Source organism: Mesocricetus auratus, unplaced genomic scaffold (genome assembly GCF_017639785.1).
Source record: "Mesocricetus auratus isolate SY011 unplaced genomic scaffold, BCM_Maur_2.0 Super-Scaffold_100028, whole genome shotgun sequence".
Lineage (NCBI taxonomy): Eukaryota > Metazoa > Chordata > Mammalia > Rodentia > Cricetidae > Mesocricetus > Mesocricetus auratus.
This window is the reverse complement of record NW_024429209.1, coordinates 4,791,554-4,808,151: the sequence shown is the minus strand read 5'-3', so window position 1 is coordinate 4,808,151 and position 16,598 is coordinate 4,791,554. Positions and strand designations below refer to the sequence as shown.

The 16,598-nt window shown below is 44.8% G+C and overlaps 1 protein-coding gene across 9 annotated transcripts in view; it reads right to left on the bottom strand.

Moving 5' to 3' along the window:
* The window catches only part of Ralgapb (Ral GTPase activating protein non-catalytic subunit beta), an 88,632-nt gene extending 85,491 nt beyond the window's left edge, over window positions 1–3,141 (bottom strand). For 5 of the 9 annotated variants that reach the window (XM_013122480.3, XM_040733089.1, XM_013122479.3 and 2 more), the window contains exon 1: window positions 2,891–3,141. The gene's annotated coding sequence lies outside the window, so the exon portion shown is untranslated. Of the gene's footprint in view, window positions 1–2,559; window positions 2,811–2,890 lie in introns of those variants that run through there. The other 4 variants (XM_013122483.3, XM_005082651.4, XM_005082652.4 and 1 more) reach the window with 2 other exon arrangements.
* Between the last annotated feature and the right edge of the window lie 13,457 nt (window positions 3,142–16,598).

Below are 16,598 nucleotides of genomic sequence, written 5' to 3'. Positions count from 1 at the left end.
AAAAATCTCATCTAGCATGCTGGTACAGACCTATAATACCAGCTACTCAGGAAGTTGAGCCAGGAGGATCTTAAGTTCAAGGCCTGCTTGGGATACAGAATAAGTTCAAGGTCAACCCAGGTAGCATGGTATGACCTTGTTTCAAAGTAAAAAATATAGCCATGTATGGTGGCACATGTCTTAATCCCTTGGAAGGCAGAGGCAGACAAATTTCAGGACAACCTGATCTACATAGCCATTTCTAGGTCAGCCATGGCTACACAGTGAAACCCTATTCAGAAAAACTTGTGTGTGTGTGAGTGTGTGTGTGTGAGTGTGTGTGTGTGTGTGTAGACACAGTGATAGAGCACTTGTGTTCAACTCCTAGTGCCTACATAAAAAGTGGAGGGGGGAATCTTCATTGTAAACAAACTTCTTCATAATTACCTTCCTATAATATTTAACCTCCTTACTTATATCAATTTTATATGGCTTCAAGAGTACTCAAGAACAAGGCTCTACAGAGTTGACTAACTCAGTGGTTAAGAGCACTTATTAGCTATTCTTAAAGAGGACCCAGATTAAATTCCCACATGGAAGCTTACAATTCTCTAACTTTAGTTTCAGAGGATCTGACACCCTCTTCTGGCCTCTGCAAGAACCAGGAATCCAACTGGTACACACATATGCATGCAGGCAAAACTCTCATTCACATAAAAATAAATTTTAAAAGGGGGGCCAAAGACAAATACAATGTAAATTATTGCCTTGACTTCCTTTAAAGTTGGAAAACATGTGCAGCAATGACAATTCAGACATGACATAATAAGATCACTGAATGGGATGAACTATTAACTGAGAGCTATCCCATCTGTTTGTGTTTATACATACTCACAAGACAATAGCTTTTAGATGATACTTCTTTCAGACGATGAGGAAGGAGCACGTGCAAAACCCTAATGGCAATAAAAAGTCTCCTACCATAGAAATGACTGAGATGAAGTTAACATTAAAACCCAAACAATGTTTTTGCTTTGTTTCTGTGTTGGTGGGGTGGGTTTTTTGTTTTGTTTTGTTTTGTTTTTTTGAGGCAGGTCTCTATATGTAGCTATGACTATTCTGGCACTCAATGTGCAGAACAGGCTGGCCTGGAACTCACAGAGATCCACCCGCTTCTGCCTCTGTGCTGCTGGGATGAAAGGTGTACCACCTCACCCAGGTAACTAACTAATGCTGTTGGAACAGTCACACATAATGTCTTGCCATGGATAAGAATTCAACACTTTATTCTTTTGCTGAATAAATGGATAAGCCTAACTAGACTACTCCTAAGAAAAAAAGAACAAAACTCCAATGCTAAGAACATCAAATATATTTTACAAGAATAGAAACAAGTCTCTGCAGCATGAGATCTATCTGTCACATAAAGGGACTTAAAACACTGTATTCAAAAAAGGCTTGTCTGCCTCTATGTCAAAGTACTCCAAGAAACAGTGACCAAGAAAACATGGTCCCTGCCTGAAAGCCCATCAAAATCTCAAAGAAGAGCTAAAACTACAACACAAAAAGATTCGTGGTAAGCTACGCTAAGATAGTGCCAAAGGCTGTTAGGAAAAATGAAGGTGGGTAGGGGTTGGGGAAGGGATGCTGAGAGCTAGGCAGCAGACAAAAAGACTATGTGTATGAGGGGAAGAGTGTATGTTTTTGGGTAGAGTGCAGAGAAAGCATGGAGGGCTGTCTTGGAGAAAGAAGAGTATACTCAAAAGCCCAGAGGCAGAAGAAACCATAACCAGAGTACTGCATATTAAGGAAAACTGCAAACCAAAAGTTTTTACAGGAGATGTATACATCTTTTTTAAAAGCTCAGTTAAGCATTTATAATTACTTGTCACCCTCAAGGAGGCCTGGCTACCTACCAAAGAGGTGGGAGTCAGTGGACCTAAGGAAAAGCTCTCTTGTGGCATACAGCTATAGTCCTAGCACTCAGGCTGAGGCAGAAAAACCGAGAGTTCCAGCAATAGAAGGAGGGCGCATGGGGGAGGGGGAGTAACGAAATAAATCTCTGCCGATGGAATCCATGCTTTTAACAAGCATCCTTCTGCCCACCTAAACTGGAGAGGCACTCTGGGATGAAGATTACCTACATTCACAGATGCCAAACCTTACTACACCCCGGAGCCACGAGGGGATCTCCAGAAAGATAGTGTATTTGGCTCCCCCGTACCCTCTAGGCTTGGTAGTTTAATTAGTTTGGGGTGCTGTGGTACCTGGAATCTTTTCAAAACTCCCCAAGTAATTTTACCGTGCATCAAAGTTGGAGAGCCTATGACCTAATTGTTAAGAACCTGGACTGGGCTGTCAAGGCTGCTTGAGTTCAAATTACCCAGTTATATGACCTTGGGCACCGAAGGCGCCCGGTCGCTCTGGGCCTCGGTTGCCTGGTCAGTAGAATGGGGTAACAGTCCTCATGCAGGGTGGTGAAGTTCCCTGTCTAGCCTGGGCCTGACAGCAGGCACTTGCTAGGGGTGGCTGTTTACTCTCCCCCGAGCGACACCGTGCTCCCGGCAGCAGCATCCTCACCGGACCGCACAACTCCACCAGCCCCGCAGGGGACCGCATTCTCCTCGGAGTTGCCGCCACCACTCCAGACCCGCCCCTGTCCCCAGGCTGCCGGGCGCGCGCGGCCAGTCCGACCCTCCTGGGTTCGCTCACACCCGGCAGAAGCCGCGGGCCAGGACTGCGCTCCCGCGCCCGACGCGTCCGCTTCAGAACCCAGGGATGAGCTTGCCAAGGCCCGGCGCCGGGTGCACCGGAGGGCGAGAGAGCCCCCGTCTCAGAGTGGCCGCGGAGAGGAAAAAAAAAAAAAAAAACAGCGAGAGGGGAGGGTCCGGCCGCGCCGGCCGCCGCGTACCTGAGGCGACGGGCGGGGCCCGCATCGCTGGGCGGGCGCACCGCGGGCCGCACTCGGCCTGCCGCCTCACGCGACCCGCGCCATCGGGCCCGAGCTGCCACCACCCAGGCCGGCCGTCCTCTGGCGGTCAGTCCGTCCACCCGTCGGTGACTCTCACAGGGCGCCGGGGGACGAAGAAGACCGGTCTCTTGGCCGGCCGGCTGGGCTTCGTTTAAGCAACTTCCGACTGCCAGGGGCGGTGGCGTCAAATAATTCCCCAGCCGAAGGGACCACTGCGCCTGCGCGGCGCCACTGACCCGAGACTTGTGAGGGAGCCGAACGGGTGGCGTCAAATAAATCTCGAGACCTTGAGCCGGAAGCTGCGCGTGCGCAGCCGTCCCAGAGGGCCGCGCGAAGCGCGGCTACCCACCTCCTCCCTTTCGGACTCCAGTGGAGAGGGAGGAGCTAAGTGTCGGAGCGGTTGCCTCATCGCGGTGCACCCTGGCTGAAAAGTCAGGGTCTTCTCGGTGAAAAGTCGTCTGCCATTCAGGCTCAAGGAATATCTCGCATGCCAGCATTGTAGCTCTTCCTGTGCTCCGCGCCCTATTACATGGGCGCAGCATTATTGTGGGCAATGCCCTCGGCAGGCCTGGTGTGTGTTAAAAGGATGAATCAGACTTCAGATTCACAACCTGTCATCAACGAGTTGAACCCGATCTAGGAGATAAGACATTAATAGCGAGACATGCAAGTTTAAGCACCTGCAATGTTCCGGACGTTTTGCGAACAGTACCTCTTTCAATAATTTCATTTCAAATTCCACGAAGAAAGTAACAGAAGTGGAGAGGTACTTTCCGTGTCAGGCTGAAAGGAAAGAGGGATGGTGAAGTCTTTATTGGAGGAACCTGGTCTTGTGACTGACCTTGGAATCCAGAGGTGGAGGGATTGGTTTGTCAAGTTGTGCAAAGGACACATGTTTGTATGGAAAGAACAGGGACCATGGTGACTCTCACCCTCATTAGAGACCATGGAGCACAGCAGGAGTGAAGAAGAAACCGTCGTGGAAGAGATAAAACAAGAATGTCGTCAAAACCACAGCCCCGCCTACCCCCAGGAAAGTAGCTAAAGGAAGAAAGAAGGGAACAGTGGTTAAGATGTGCCGGGACAGTGTGTAGATGAAACAATATAGTTCAATTAAACATGATTTTGACAAGTGCTTTTAAAAACTCAGTCATTACTCCAAGCATCTCTCCTTCCTTTTTCTACACTACCGAGGCCAAAAAGCAAATCCCTCTTGACAGAGCCTAGCTGTGAAACAAAGTCCGAGTCCATAAAGCACAGAACAAAGTTCCAAGAGAGACTCAGGATATAAAGGAAGTCCTGGAGAAAACTGTGTCCTTCAACTTTCCCCTACTTCATAATTAGAACCGTATCATTCAATACCAGGAGATGTACCCGTCTTTTGAGACCTTGAGAAAGGCTGTGCTAAGAAGTGTAAAACAAGGCAAGGAAGCCTGCTTCTTTATGACATACTAAGGTAGATTACGACCCCTGTATTACCTTCCTGCTTTAAGGAGGGAATAGTGGATCTTATTTATGACACTTTTGACCACATCCCTAACACTGTGATTATGGAACATCTATAGTATATCAGTTATGACAGGTAGATTTGAAGATTGGCAGATGATAGGAATTGGAAAAGTGACAGGAACAGAAGACTTGAAACTTTTTTAAAGTACATGAGATGGGGGCTAGAGAGATGGCTCAGAGGTTAAGAGCACTGGCTGCTTTTCCAGAGGTCCTGAGTTCAAGTCCCAGCAACCACATGGTGGCTCACAACCATCTGTAATGATATCTGGTCTGGTGCCCTCTTCTGGCATGTAGCCATACATACAGGTAAAACACTGCATAATAAGTAATAAATAAGTAAATCTAAAATTTAAAAAAGTACATGGAATGTAGCTTAATTGGCAGAGTGCTTGCTTGGTGTGCATAAGGTCCTGGGTTCGATTCCCAGCACTGCACAAACTATACACAGTGGCTTATTTGTCTGTGAACTTGTTACACAGAGTGTTTTAGGCCAGCTTGGGCTACATGAAATCATGTCTCAAAGAATACTTGGGAAAGCGAAAATACCTCTGCCCCTCCACCTTGAGACATGGACAGCATTGTTCCTCTAAGGGGAGCTATGGGGGATGGATGTAAAGAACTGGTTTGTGTTCAATCTGACTTGAGGCACCTAGAGTTTTTTTTATCATCTTATTTCACCAAAAAAATGTAAAAGAGAATAGAAATAAAACAAGTTTTTAAAACTCATAACTTCCCAGCTATAAATCACTCAGTTGTTTTTTCTGGTCATTTTCATATATATTTTTAACTGCACTTGCCATAGTAGATAAAATTTTAAATTGGGATGCTTTTCTACTCTATAACATGTAATTTAAATTGGGATTCTTTTTTACTCTATAACATTTAATTTATGTCATGTTTTAATATTCTTTTTGATTGACATGTAGCAATTGTACATGATACACATTCTTATGTGACATTTCCATGTATGCGTGTATTCATGTAAACAATGGATAATGAACAGACAGAATGCCCTAACTTAGTATCTTGTTGCTGTAGTAAAACACTTGACAAGCAACAGAGAAAAAAGGGTTTCTTTTACTTCATAATTCCAAGTTACCGTCCATTATTCATGGGGAAGTCAAGGCAGCAGGAACTTGAAGCAGCTAATCCCGTGAAGTCAAGAGCAGAGAGAGAATGAAGGCATGCATGTTTATGCTCAGCTCCTCCAGTTCACGTTTGCACAGTACAGAATCCAAGCCGAGAGAATGGTGCTGCCTACAGTGGGCTGACTCCTCCCACATCTATTTGTCACTGAGACCCTTCTCAGGTGATTCTAGATTGGAGCAAGTTGACAATCAAAACTGACTATCACACAGGGTAATTAGCATATCAATTTTCAGACACACAGCATTGTGGGTGTGCATTGGGAGCACTCAGTTTCTCTTCACTAGGTATTTAGAAGTATTTCATTAACTATTATCAACTATGGTTATCCCACTATGCAAGGTAGGACATAGTAAGTTACTCCTACCCAACTGTGTCTCAGTACCATTAGTTTTCCTCTCTCCCCATTCTCCCCTCTACTTTGAGATTAACTTCCTATCTATCATGTGTATATAAGGATGTTCAGTGTTTGTCTTTCTGTGGCTGTCTTATTTTTCTTCCCATTATGACATCCAATTCCACCCGTGTTGCTGTAAAGGCTACAATGTCATTCTCTATGGCTCTTCACTATTCCTTTGGGTATTGTACTGGCTGGTTTTGTGTGTCAACTTGTCACAAGCTGGAGTCATCAGGGAAGAAGTACCCAGTTGATGAAATGCCTCCATGAGATTCAGCTATAAGGCATTTAATCAATTAGTGATCAAAGTGGGAGGGCCCAGCCCATGGTTGGTGGTGCCATCCCTAGGCTAGTGGTCCTAGGTTCTATAAGAAAGCAGGCTGAGCAAACCTACAGGAAGCAAGCCAGTTAGCAGCCCTCCTCCATGGCCTCTGCATCAGCTCCTGTCTCCAGTTTCCAGCCCTGCTTGAGTTTCTGTTCTAATTTCCTCCAATGATGGACCATGATATGCAAGTGTAAGCCAAATAAATCCTTTCCTTCCCAATTTGTTTTTTGGCCATGGTGTTTTGCTGCAGCAATAAAAACCCTAACTAAAACAGGTATGCACTCCACATTTTCTTGACTCATTCCTACATCCATAGATACAGAAGCTGGTTCTATTCCTTGGCTGCTGTGAACAGTGCTGCCATAACGTGCAAGTGTATCTTTGACATTCTGATTTCAATTCCTTTAGATGTGTTCTCTCCCAGCAGTGGGGTTGTTAGATCAGATATTTTTCTGCTTTTTTTCAAAGGGAAATTCCCATAATGTCTACAGTAATTTACATTTCCTCATACAGTATATGAGAATTGCCTTTCTGTCTTACCAGAACTTACTTTACTCTTTTTAATTTTTAAAATGTTTTATTCTGGGCCGGGCGTTGGTGGCGCATGCCTTTAATCCCAGCACTCGGGAGGCAGAGGCAGGTGGATCTCTGTGAGTTCGAGACCAGCCTGAACTAGCAAGCGAGTTCCAGGACAGCCTCCAAAGCCACAGAGAAACCCTGTCTTGAAAAACCAAAAAAAAAAAAAAAAAGTTTTATTCTGTGTGGATGGATGTTTTGCATGCATGTAGATATGTGCACCACTTTTGTGGCTAGTACCCATAGAGCCCAGAATAGGGTGGCTCACAACTGTCAAAGAGCGTTACAGATAGTTGTGAGCCCCCATGTGGATTCTGGGAATCAAACCCTGGTCTTCTGGAAGAGCAGGCAGTGCTCTTAACTAATGAGCTATCTCTTCAGCTCTACCTTTAGTCTCTTTTATAATAGCCATTCTAAATTGGGTAAAACAACATCTTCCTAGGTTCCTATGTAGTTCTTGATAATTCCCCAATTAATCATTTTTTCATAGACTTCTTTGTTGGTCATTTGGCTAATGTTTTTTGGAAAATGTCTACTCATGATATTTGTGTCCATTTTAAAATCAATTGATTTTTTGGCCGGGCGTTGGTGGCGCACGCCTTTAATCCCAGCACTCGGGAGGCAGAGGCAGGTGGATCTCTGTGAGTTTGAGGCCAGCCTGGTCTACAGAGTGAGTTCCAGGACATCCAGGGTACACAGAGAAACCCTGTCTTGAAAAACAAATCATCACCACACCTGACCTCTTGCAGCCCTGATGGTGTACTCCAGGCATCCTTTGCTTATGTAGCTCTTTGGTAGACCCCAACTCTTATGTCAACCTGTCCTCCCAGAACAGCAAGCTTGTTCTGTCTCAGTCTGCTTTGAATGCTGTGGAAAAACACAACAGACTGGGTACCTTATTTCTCAAAGTTCTGGAAGCCCAGAGTCCAAGTTCAAGGTGCTAGCCAACTGAATTCCTGGTGAGGGGTCTGTTCCTGGTTTGCCTTCTTGCTATGTCTGTGCTTGGTAGAGGGAGGAAACTCTGGTGTCTCTCTCAGGAAGACACTAAACCCATCATTAGAGCCCCACCCTCGGGGCCTCCTTGGAACTTAATTACCTTCTGGTATGGTTAATGTTGTCAGCTTAATAGGATGTAGAATCACTTGGGAGATAGGCCTCCTAGGTCAATTGATGTGGGAAAATCCATCTTAATTGTGGGCAGGACCATTCCTGGAGTCAGGATCCTAGACTGTAGGAGTGGAGAAAGCAAGCTGAGCAGCATGCATCTATCTGTCCCTATCTGCTTTTTGACTACAAATGTAACATGACCAGTTCACCCCTGTGACTTCCATCATGATGGATTGTAACCTGGACTATGGATCAGAATATCCCCTTCTCCCTTAAGATGCTTTGTCAGATTATTTTATCACAGCTACAAGAAAAGAAACAGACCCCTTCCAAGACTCTGCTTCCTAATACAACCAGAGAGGAACACAAGATGTCAACATACACATCAGAAGCCATACATCCAGCCCACAATGCCTATCTTAATTACTGTTCTATGGCTATGGCGAGACACCGTGACCAAGGCAACTCTTACAAAAGGGAGCATTTAGTTGAGAGCTTTACATTCTGATCTACAGATAGGAGAATGAGAGACAGAGAGAGGGGGAGAGAGAGAGAGAGAGAGAGAGAGAGAGAGAGAGAGAGAGAGAGAGAGAGAGAGAGAGAGAGAGAGAGAGAGAGAGAGGAGAGAGGAGAGCGGAGAGAGGAGAGAGCACTAATCACCTGGCACCTGCTTTTGAAACCTCAAAGTCCACTCCTCAAAGTCCACAAAGCTTCTCCAACAAGGCCACACCTCTTAGTCCTTCCCAAACAGTGTCACTAACTGGGGAGCAAGTGTTCCAACATTAGCCCATGGTGATCATTTTCATTTAAACCAACATAATGCCAGCACTTGGAGGCTTCTTAAGACTTCATGACATTAAGGTTCACCTCCCACAGCTGTACTCCAAATGTCCCCAAATGACACAACGACATTCTCTCAATGACCTTGATGCGTGGAGAGGAGACAGGTGTATGTTGTAAACGCATGAGCCTTGCCCTATTCACTGTTGCTCTACTCTGCTGCCGACTGGTGACAGCCAACGAGAGAGACAAAGTCAACACTGGAAATAATCACTTGAAGGAAGGCGGAAATCTCAAACTAAAAAGTTCATGACAGTGTTGGAAAATGTGTTCCTCTATGTCCATTTGTTCTTTTTTTCATTTTAATTTTTTGCAGGGCTGCTAGGTAAGTGCCTTGCTTCTCAGCTTCATGCCCAATTACTTGTTCTATGACTATGAAACAAAATCTAAATGATACATGTGGTATGACCAAAACCACGAATGATTGGCACTCACAGACTCTGGATAAAATGTCTATCTGATGTCTTCCTTGGGGAAGTGCAGTGTTCTGGTTTCATTTCCTTTGCCCTGATAAAATATTCCAACCAAAACAACTTGGGGGAGGAAAGGCTTCTTTTAGCTCACAATTCCAGGTTACAGGCCATCATTTTGGGGATGTCAAAGCAGAAACTCAGCAGCTGTCACATCACATCCACGGCCAAGAACAGAGAGAAAGGAATGCACCTTTGCTGCCTGTTTGCAAGAGCTCTCTGTATTTTCACACAGTTCAGGACCCAGCTAGGAAGTGGTGCCACCCACATTCATGATGGGACTTCCCATTTCAATTACAATCAAGGCAGTCCCCCGTAGGCACTGTCTCAGACTAACCTGATCAAGATAATTCCTTACTGAGGCTCTTTTTAACGTCAAGTTGAGGTTAAAACTAAGCAGCCTACACAGTAACATTGTTTGTTTGTATGTTTGTTTGTTTGAGACAGAATCTCATGTATCCCGTATAGGCCTTGAACTTGCCTTGTCAAAGATGTTGGTGAACTTCTGATCCTCCTGCCTCCACTTCTTAATTCTTTTAAAAGGCATGTAGCATCTTGCCCAGTTTCACAATCTTTAAGAACTAGTCACCGCCCACAGGTGATGAAACACGAGAAGCAATGATGCATTCAGCATTAAAGGAATGTGAGGACACTGCAAAGCCAAGGCCACTTTTGTACCAAACGGGTCATACTTTGTGCTGAGAAATAAGAAGTGAAGCAGGAGGGTTGTTGAGATGGCACAGTAGTTAAGAGCACTGATTGCTCTTCCAGAGGACCTGGTTCATTTCCCAGCATCTACATGGCCGCTCAGTCTGTAACTCTCTGTAACTTCAGTTCCAGAAAATCCAAAACACTTAGCCGGGCGTTGGTGGCGCACACCTTTAATCCCAGCACTCGGGAGGCAGAGGCAGGCGGATCTCTGTGAGTTCGAGGCCAGCCTGGTCTACAAGAGCTAGTTCCAGGACAGCCTCCAAAGCCACAGGGAAACCCTGTCTCGAAAAAACAAAAAAAAAAAAGGAAAAGAAAATCCAAAACTCTCACAGACATGCATGTAGGCAAAATACCAATGCGCATAAATAAATAAATAAAATTTTTTGAAACAGGGGTCTCTGTAGTTTTGGAGACTGTCCTGGAACTCTTTTTGAAGACCAGGCTGGCCTCAAACTCACAGAGATCTGCCTGCCTCTGCCTCCCATGTGCTAGGATTAAAGGCATGTGCCACTACTGCCAGGCAATAAATATTTAAAAAAAAAAAAGAAAAGAAATGAAGTGGGAATGGAATATTTTTAAACAAGACTAAATCATTTGGAGACTTGAGCAGGAAGAGGCAGGAGCCCCACGAAATAACGGTGACCAAGAGTCTTGTACATGAAGATCTGCCTTGGCTGATGTCTCCTCTTTTACCCATAATCCCCTCATGCTCACTTGAGTGCACGTCCTAATTGCCCACCTAAGCCCCCATTTGTAACTCAGAATACCAAAACACCCAAAATGCCCAATTCACACCTCCTGCTTGGAGGAGATATGCCTGCAATTGCCTATGTGTGTACATGTAAGTTTCAAGGATATAAAAATAATTTAAAATGTAAAAATTATTTTAAACTGTTTTCCCCTTCTATGATATAAAAGTTCAGAGCTTAACCTTTAATAAAGTTCTGATAAGCTGATAGAGCAGTGACTACCTGCTGTTCAACTACAAGCTCAAGAATTTGGATTTATTTTGTTTGTCATCTAAGTATAAACCCAAAGGGATTCTAATCAGGCCAAAGGAATCTCCGTCCAATTTATACCTGGCCCTCTCTGGACAGAAGAAAAATGTACAAAACTGTAGGTTTTGTTGAGTCTTAAAGGTATGAGTCTATTACAGATACCCAATATCTGCTTTTTCTGCAATGTGGTTATATCTAAAACTTTTATGCCCTCTTGTAAAATAAAGTTCATATAAGCTTCAGAGGATCAAAAAGTCATGAAGTTTGGATCTACTTCTCACAGGTCAAAAAGACTCCAGATAAGTTTTCCACCTGTCTGTTCCTGAGGATTTTCTCTCCTGGTCTTGGGACTCCTGCCCTTCCTGATCACTAAAACTATGGATCTAAGAGTTCTGATTAAGCACATAAAATTTAACTTCTGTTCCTAGTTTAAACATGTCTCAACAGATTTACACTTCTGGCAGACACATCTGAGCATCAGTTGCTGACTACAGCCTGCTCCAAAAGACTTCGAGCCCTGGACTTGCTGTGGATGTGAACCAGTCCAGCCGATGTGGACACCCCCCGTCTTTTCAACAGAGTCTGCCAATCAGCTGCTCCTGATAGATACCCCATTGCCTGAATTCCCCTTTTGCTTTTGACTAGCATTTCAGCCTTCTTGGGTCCCTAACTACGCCCAAAAGTCAGCAGGAAGTAGCACAGGAACAAATCCGTCATCCCTTTTCCCTGGTTGAAATGCTAAGTCAAAAGAAAACTTCCTTACATAGGGGACAAGGTGACAGTAGAACCTATACCCCTAACTGCCCCAAAGTCTTTTAAATTGTCCACTAGTAACCCAAGAATGGTTTGCTTACAAGAAAAGGGAGGATATAAGAGCAAGGTAAACTGAGAGGATGGAGTTAGCTCCATCCTCAGAAAGTCACCGTGGTTCACCACTCTGTTTTCCACCCTGATGGGCCCCTTGCTTATTCTACTCCTTTTGCTGACCTTTGGACCTTGCATTCTTAATCGCTTAGTTACTTTTGTAAGAAAAAGAGTGAGTGCTGTTCAAGTTTTGATGCTTAGACAATAGTATGATGCTTTAGTTAGAACTGAGTGTTAGACATAAATTTCAGGATTGAAATTAGTAACTAGAAGGAGAGGGAAATGAAGAGCCCCAACAATTAGCCCCTCAATAGTTGGAAAATTACTAAGCTGTCCCAACCTTGGATGTGAGCAGCTACACTTAAACATCTTCCCCTGGTAATCCTCAAGGACTTGAAAATATTTCCCAGATTTCAGTCCTCAAGGACTTGGGAACATTCCCCAGACCTCAAGGTTCCAGGCCTGTCACAAAGTTCAGCCAGGGCACAGAGGTTGCCTAAGACAGATAACGAGCCAGTCAGCCAGACAGCCACAAGCGTACATGATTCATGAAGGTCTGGCGCCTACTTCCAAACTCCTCTTGTTCCCCCGCCATCCCATTTGCAGTTTTAGACTTTAAAAACTTGCTGTAATTTCTGCTTGGGGTTCACTCCTTCCTAAGGCTGCTTAACCCCGGCGTGCTGGCTTAATAAAAATCCTCTTGTGTTTTGCAATGAACTTCGGCTCCCTAGTGGTCTTTGGGGCAAGGGTCCTGAGAGAAAGACTGAAGGGTCTTTCTCTTGTACATTATTTGTGTACTTGTGTATAGGCGTGCATGCATGTGTCAGAGATCAACATCTGATATCTTTCTCCATCACTGTCCTTTGACATAAGGTTTCTCCCTGGACCTGAAGCTAATTGATTCAATGATTGACAGATCAACTTGTGCCTGCACCCCTAACTCTGGGGTTACATATGCACCCTGCTGCACCAATCTGTTGGTGTTGTTATGAGGATACTGTAAACCCAAGCCCAGGTCCTCATGCTTGCTCAGCAGGTACTTTACACACTGAGCCACTTCTCCAGCCCTCTAAGCTGCATTTTTTTTTTTTTTTTTGGTTTTTCGAGACAAGGTTTCCCTGTGGCTTTGGAGGCTGTCCTGGAACTAGCTCTTGTAGACCAGGCTGGCCTCGAACTCACAGAGATCCGCCTGCCTCTGCCTCCCGAGTGCTGGGATTAAAGGCGTGCGCCACCAACGCCCGGCCTAAGCTGCATTTTTAATGCCTGCAGCTGTGTTTGGTGGTCAGTGAGTGCTGAAGAGTCACCGAAGACTGCAATCTCAGTGCTGCAGGCAAAAGCTTTCAAAGCTGTTCTGGAATCTCTAGGTGAGTAGGTCAGTGTCACGTGTAAGGAAGTCACCTGGATAAGCAAAGTGTCCACAAAGTATCACATGACAGCCACACCCCAATGACACACCTAAATGACTGAACAGTTGGGGCAAGAGAAACAAAAGGCTCAAGATTTATCCAGGACTCCTTGGTGAAGGGGAAAGGGCGAGTGGTTACTGGATGTTTGTATTCAAAGATGAGAAGGAGAGCAAAGGCCGGACTGGACTTGCGAGTCAGCCTCAAGAGAGCAGAATCCTACTGGTCTTCCTGTCCTATGTTGTGTCTCTCGCTGTGTGTGGACTTCTGATTTCATATTTATCTGGTTCCATGTATATATGAGAAATGCTGGGCTTTCGCTAGGGTCCATCTCCACCTATCTTCTATGGAGGGAGGGACAGACTACCATGCATAGTTTAGCAGTTGCCACAATACATAGCTTATCTCAGGAACCTGCTGGTGTGACATGATGAGGGACCTTCAGTCTTAGGGTAATCTATCCCTAAACCTGCAGCCTCCAGTCTGGTTGTGAGAAAAAAACAGAAGAACCTAAGCTGAGCGGCACCCTGCAGGACCCTTTGCTATCCTTCTAATGTCAAGGTTAGCTAGACATGGTGGCACCCACCTGCAATCCTAGCACTTGTGAGGCTGAGGTCATAGGATCACCAACTCCAGACTAGCTTGTGCTACACAGTGAGACTTGCTCTCAACAAAATGAAAAATAAAATAAATTAGTTGTCATGGTCAGGAAAAGCAGAACTGTCTCCAACTGCAGGAGACAATGCAGATACAATAATTAAATGCCATGCTGTTTTTGGATAGGATCCTGGCAAAGAAAATAGGCAATCAGTGGGGAAACTAGTAAAATCCAGATACAGCCTGTAGTTCAGGTGATGGAAATATACTGATATGAATTCCTTAGTTTGGAGAAATGTTTCATAAGACACTGACCTTGGAGGAAGCTAGACAGAAGCTTTATGGAAATCTCTGTACTGAGTTTTAAATCTTTCTATAAATCTAAAAGTATTCTGAAATAGAAGGCTTGCTTTTATAATAAAATTATTTTATGTTATATGTATGGGTGTTTTGTTTGTATGTGTGTCTGCATACCACATTCATGCCTGCTGCCCTCTGAGGCCAGAAGAGGGCATCAATGCCCTTGCACTGGAGTTATAGACGGTTGCTTGGAATCTAGACAACTCCAGTCCTCTAGAAGAGCAGCAACTGCTCTTAACCACTGATCCATCTCTCAAGCCCTCACAAGGCTTATCTTTTGGGAAAAAAAGTCAAGTTTGTGCTACACAGTGAGACTTGCTCTCAACAAAATGAAAAATAAATTAGTTGACATGGTCAGGAAAAGCAGAACTGTCTCCAACTGCAGGAGACGATGGAGATACAAGAATTAAATGCCATGCTGTTTTTGGATAGCAAATAAGATGGTTCAGTGCATAAGGGCACTTAGGGCACTTGTTGCCAAGCTTGACTCCTGAATTTGGTAAGAAAGAACCAACAGCCTGCAAGTTGTCCTCTGGTTTCCATATGTGCATCACAGAACATGCAAGCACACAAGTAAATAAATATAATAGAAATGGTCAATCAAGTTTGCTGGCTGCATAGTCCAAATATGTATTAATATTTACTTTGTGTGTTTATGTATGCATTGATAAGTATGTATACACACTTGTCCTCAGAGGTCAAAAGAGGACTTCAGAAACCTTGAGAGCTGGAGTTACACATAGTCATGGGCCACGATGGGGGTGAGGGAAACTGAATTTGCATTCTCAGAAAGAACAGTACACACTCTTAACCACCGAGCAGTGTCTCCAGCCCCTATTTCAAATCTTTTAATAAAAGTAGAATAAGGGTCAGGTGGTGGTGGTACATGCCTTTAATCCCAGCATTCCAGAGGGATTAAACTCACTCTGTGAGTTCAAGGGTAGCTTGGTCTACAGAGTGAGTTAAGGGATAGCCAGAGCTGATAACATAGAGAAACTCTGTCTCAAAAAACCATAACAAACAAATAGATAATGGAATAAGAGACCTGGGAGTGGTTGGGCTTGTCTGTAGTTGCAACGCTCAAGAAGCAGAGGCAGGCTGCTCTTGGTGAATTCAAGGCCAACCTGGTCTAGATAGCAAGTTCCAGGTTAGCCAGGGCTACATAATGAGGAACCTCAAAATAAATAATTCATTCATTCAGGGAAGCCAGGCTTAGTATACTGGCACTGAGGCAGGAGGATCTCAAGTTCAAGGCCTACCTGGGATACAGACTAAGTTCAAATCCAGCCTCAGCAACTTAAAAGAGCCCTTGTCTCAAAGTCAAAAGAGGCTGGGGCTGTAGCTCAGTGATATCATGCTTGCATCAGATACACATGGCTCTGGGATGTAGGCAGAGTTTTTCATCAGGACCCCGTCAGTTCTATCCCACCAGCCAAATAACCACACAGAGACTTATTGTTAATTATAAATGCTCAGCGGATAGCTTAGGCTTATCTCCAGCCAGCTCCTAGAACGATAATTAACCCATTTCTGTTCATCTATGTGCTGCCCCGAGGCTGCTTCGTCTCATCTATGAACGTTGCATTTTGTTTCTTCCACATCTGGCTCGATACTCAGACTCTGCTCTTCTTCTTCCCAGCATTCTCTCGGTTATGATAATGCTGTGGGGGACCCTGGTGGATTTCATGGCAGGCTAGAGTGACCAAGACAGGGGGACAAACATTCCAGGCAGCCAGAACTTAGTGAGAGGTTTTATTAGAAGGGGGGGGGGAGAAAAGAGGTAAAGAGACACAGACACAGAGGACAGAAGAGAAGAGGGAGGCAGGAGAAGTCCTGTCTGCCCCAGGGGACAGAATGTAAGTGGGCAGGGGTCTTTCTTTTAAAGGGGTCCTTTGCATTTGCGTGCAAACTAGTAGTCATGGAACCCTGGGGTACTGCCTGAGTGCAGGTGGCAGGGGCAGGCCAGCATAATGCCTGAATCCTTACACACTCTGCCTGAAAATCCTGGCTGGCCATTGGCCTATCAGCTTTTTATTAACAATGAGAGCAACACATTCTCACAATATACAGGATTATCCCACAGCACTGAGATGGATCCCCAGCATAAAATAAAGTAGGGAAACAATGGAGGGGCTGCTCCCAGGATCTCAGGAAGCCTCTGCTCTGGGGCTTCAATGCCCAAGTCCTCAAGGCATGGAAACAAACACAAAATGGAGCCAGCCATCTTGTTGACACGGAAGAGAACTCTCTACATATAATAGCACAGTAACTCGCCCATGGACTAAAAGCTTTCACATGCCAGGATTGATGTAAAATACAGCTTTCATCCCAAAGGGAATAAAAGA